At 43.6% G+C, this 4,736-nt stretch overlaps 1 long non-coding RNA gene across 1 annotated transcript; it reads left to right on the top strand.

Annotated features, from left to right (window-relative positions):
* Positions 1-601: 601 nt before the first annotated feature.
* LOC123579659 lies at positions 602-3,097 on the top strand. Its single transcript, XR_006702877.1, has 3 exons — positions 602-641; positions 1,425-1,484; positions 2,004-3,097. It is a non-coding gene; the product is annotated as an uncharacterized LOC123579659 (long non-coding RNA).
* The last annotated feature ends 1,639 nt before the right edge of the window (positions 3,098-4,736 follow it).

Genomic DNA, 4,736 nt, shown 5'->3' with positions numbered 1-4,736 from the left:
ACCTATGAAATACGAACCACTTGGCTGAGTAAAAAAATTCCAAGGCCACAACTTTTGACGTCTGTGAGCTTCCAACCCTTGTTGTTCAAGAGCAATGATAAAGCAGCCCAACACTTGTTCTTTTGGGGTAATCTGATATTTAAGCCTGGAAGCCTAGAGGATTTTTTTCTCTAAGAGTTTTGGCCAAGAAATCTTTAATTTTGGGTATTTTCCACTCATATTCCTTGGAACTCGAGTGAGCCTTTTCCATCTGCATTATTTGGATCTTTCTTTAGCTCAGGACATTTTTTACATTAGCACATTTTCTCAATTCTAAGATGACACCAATTGTAAAGGTAGTCAGACTACTTGGGGCGGGGATGGAAATGGCATGCAAACTAAGATATAAGATGCGTCTTAATTTCAGAAAGATCAAAATGGGGGGAAAGTATAATTGAGGAAATGTGAAGGATTGATTTTCGCTCCATTGGTTTTTGGTCTTTTCTGGGATTTCCCGTGTTTGGATTTTCCGTTCTCCATCCTCTGTTTCTATTGTATTCCCTCTTGTCGTTTTCACCTGTTTTTTTTTTTTTTTTTTTTTTTTTTTTTTCTGTATTCTCAGATTTGCTCAGTGTGTCACTCATTTTCCAACATCATTTTGGGTAAGTTCCTTATAACCTTCAAATGTGATTTTTTTTTTTAACTTTTTTTTTATTGTTTATTTTTGACACAGAGAGAGACAGAGCATGAGTGGGGGAGGGGCAGAGAGAGAGGGAGACACAGAATCCGAAGCAGGCTCCAGGCTCTGAGCCGTCAGCACAGAGCCTGATGCGGGGCTCGAACTCACAGACCGAGAGATCATGACCTGAGCTGAAGTCGGGTGCTCAGCCGACTGAGCCACCCAGGTGCCCCTCAAATGTGATTTTAAGTTCACCATTTATAGTCATTTGAGTCCTTTCAAGGATATATATCTGGGGCACGTGGGTGGCTCATCTGTTGAGTGTCCGACTCTTGGTTTGGGCTTAGGTCATGATCTCATGGTTTATGGGATCGAGCCCCACATAGGGGCCCATGCTGACAGTGCAGAGCCTGCTTGGGAGTCTCTCACTCTCTGCCCCTCCCCCCACCTCTCTTGCAAAATAAATAAATAAACTTAAAAAAAAAAAAAAAAGATCTAAATCCTTCCCAATCTTGTATATTTCCGCGGTTCTTGTCTAGGTGGCTTTGCATAACCTCCTCATGGTTTTTGTCCCCTGACACTTAGAAGCCCTGTCTTTATGCATGCTGCTGAGAAAATACCATGCGACTTCTGGAATTTTCTTTGGGATACTGCCAGTGATGATTTCCAGAGCCATTCTCGTCCCCTGCCTCATCTGGATATGCTGCTCTCTTTGCTTGGTTCTGCTCAACTTTTTCCATAGGTCCTCTCTTTCCTCCTTTCCCAGCTGGCTGAATTCCATCGCTTTCACGGGCAGTCTGCATGTGTCTCCCCGCTCATTTCTTTGGTAGTTAAGACCCCTCTCAGAATCACCGCCAGAGGTAAAGTTGGTATGCAGGCACCTGGTCCAAGTCCCATTCCCAGTAGTCTCTCCTCACCCCACCCTCTACCTCCCACCCCCTCCCCAGCCCAGCTCACCACCCTCGCTACAGTTGCTCACCCTCCCCCCCCAACTTCTACCTTCTGGTCTCCGGACATCCACGGCAATGCCTGTGTGCAGCCCATGGGCCCTAGAATGCACTGCTCTCAGGACACCTCCTCCTTTTGTAAAGGGGTCCCCCTCACTTGTGTCGAAGTGATTCCCGGAAAGTAAAAAATGGCCCTGACAGCTGGTAGCTAGCAGCTAACAGCTAGGCTGAAGCAAAGTGTTCCCAAATGAACATAAACAGCTTTCCCAGAATATAAACAATAATCAGGCAAGGCCACTCCATGCCTGAAACAAGGCAGAGACGGGGCCATACCACAACCACAAAAAGAAACCCTTTTCTTCACTTGCTGATAAGAATAACCGCTGCTTCTTCACCAGTGACAAGCTCTCCAGCTCTGCTTCGGTCCTTCCACCCCCAGGATAAAAATGACTGAGACACCCCGTCACCAGATTGCCGGCACTTTCCGCCTCCCCCCCCCCCCCCAGCTTTATCGGGATATAATTGACATATAACCCTGGGTAAGTTTAAGGTGTTGGTCTGCCACACATATGTTGCCAAATGATTACTGCGAGGACGTTAGCTACCACCATTCTGTCACATAATTACTTTGTGTGTGTGTGTGTGTGCGTGGTGAGAACATTTGAGATCTACTCTCATAGCAATTTTCTGACAGGCATGGCACCAGGGCCACTACTTACTGACATATCCCATCCAAACCCAACTGCCAACTTCCCTCAACCCTCCTAAGAATCACTCAGCACAAGTCCAAAACCTATAAGAAGAACCTCTTGACAAGCCGTCCTGTGGGTACCCCCCCCCCCCGCCCGTGTGCTCTCTCCCTTTGCTACAACAAGCTAAATAAACCTAACTTTGACCACAGATACAGTCCTGGTGGTCTTTGGTTGGTGAGGCTCGACATCCTGTAAGACTAAGTCACTTCTGCTGTCATCATAAGCAGCTGATGTACAGTTTCAAATATTTTTAGGTATCAGCAAGGGATAATTACCGGTAATCAACCTGCTAGTAATTTGGCATGTTGTAAGAGTGTCCTGAGGATGTGAAGCTGATGTTCTCCGAAATGTGGCTCAGGCAGCTGGTAAATGCAGAGTTCTGCCCTCGTACGCAGCAGAGGCAGACTTCCCCGTCTGCGTATCATCAATATTGGAAGTGACTAACAGGAAAGTGTTCAGAGTTGGCTTGGCTGCCTGGAGGCCAGGGGAAGCCTCAGCTCTCCCGGACCCCTTTGAGCCTCCGGTTGGTTAGCCCCGATTTTTTTCTCACTTCCTCTCTACCCTAGCGGCCAAAGCAAGTCCCAGGACCAGCCCTGTATTCACAGTGGGTGGAAGCTACAAAGTCCTAGGACAAAAGGCGTGGATACAGGGTGGCCATTAATTGAAGCCATTGACACTATTGTTTAACATCTCTGTGTCTTGTCTGCAGAATGGAGAAAACAAAACCTACCTCACAGAGTTTTCTTGTGAAAAAAATATAGAAAATAAATATCATGTGTAAAATAATCTACATGTATATCATATATATGTATATGATATATAAAAATGTATAATATATATGTATATAAATATATGAAATTTATCTAAAAGGAGTTAACATATTGAAAATGTTGGGGTAAGTGTCTGGCACACGGTGGGTACTATACAAACATTTTTTATTGTTGTCTTGAGTTGATTGTAGTTTCATATTAAGGGTCTCTCGTTTTATACATTTTTCTTGGTTTTATTTAATCATCTATTTTTTGTGGTTGCCTGGTTAACCCTACAGTCGACAGGGGTGCATATTTTCATCAATAGTATTTTTGGCCTACTGTTTTCCACAATCAGAGCTTACGACGTATGTGCATCTGGGCTCATGTGAAACCATCCAGTTTCTTATTGCGAAAGTAGATACATTGTAATGTCCCTTGAATTTTCTTGATCAGTCTCACATTATTAGGTGTGCTTCCCCTGAACTTGTGTTATTTGACTAACTTCCAAACAAAATCTCAAGGTATGTGTAATAAAATCATTGGGTTATTTTTAAGTGCCTAGAGCATAGTTTCATACTATAAAATCTGATATAAGCTTAAATTGCAACTTTGAGGGTTTTTTCCCTCTCCAATCCTTGGTAGAGTTCTCTTCTCCACTGACAACTGGGATCAGGAGGGAGAGATTGTCCGAGGGGTCTGTGAAAGGCATCCCTTGGGATTGCACAGTACACAACCTGTGCGATCAAACACAGTGTCTCTGGGACTGTCCCCCCAGTGGACATGAGCTTTGGTCAAAAAAGTTGAAGAAACACCCGTAAAGAGCCACTTCTAGAGTAATTCTCACTGTGCTGTTTTCCTGAGTCCATTTCACTGGTTTGTCTCTGTTGTTTTTCATAAATCGAGGCAAATGCTGTTAACACAGGCTTTTTAGGGTAAGCCAGCATCGTACAGAGACCAAAACGCCTTTTAGATAGTTGCCTCTCAGTGTTGACTTGATTACATTTCACAGAGCTTGGCCAGCTCCAGCCAGCTTTCTTACAGGGATCTTCACAACCTACAGGGTTATCAAGAGACACATCAGACTTTGAATAGCATGGTCAAGGTCAAGGTCAGGCAGTAGTGTGTCATAGCACTCCCATGCAGCCCAGCCCCTGACTCCAGGCCTACACAATGCCCACCATACTGTATCCTCTCTTTTTTAAAAACTGAAAAAAAGGGAAGAAACAAAGAAAGCAGAGCACTGAAATCAACAACAGGTTCTTTCTAAAGACAAAAGCACCATCTGGGGACAGATGGGATGTAAATATTAAACCTCCCCCCAAAAACACTCAGAGTTACTGTCTGGTAAGAAACAGGCTTTTAAATTGGTTTTCAAATAGAGAGAGTGTTTTTATTCATCCTTATATAACTGTAAAAATGACTGAACACTTTGGACTATACATTTTTTCAATCTTTCCCAAATGAAATCACCTTTGGTAGAGAACCAAGCATGGAAAATTTCAGCTCAAAAAAAAAATGACTCTGTAAAATCATGGAGCAATTTAGAAAAAGTGGTGGAAAGAAAACACGTGTTTAGCCAGAGATAGTAACACTGGTTGGTCCGAAGTGGTTGAGAATGGATGCTTCT

The sequence above is a fragment of the Leopardus geoffroyi genome, chromosome A3 (assembly GCF_018350155.1).
Source record: "Leopardus geoffroyi isolate Oge1 chromosome A3, O.geoffroyi_Oge1_pat1.0, whole genome shotgun sequence".
NCBI classification, from domain to species: Eukaryota; Metazoa; Chordata; class Mammalia; order Carnivora; family Felidae; genus Leopardus; species Leopardus geoffroyi.
This window is presented reverse-complemented; position numbering and strand designations above follow the sequence as displayed.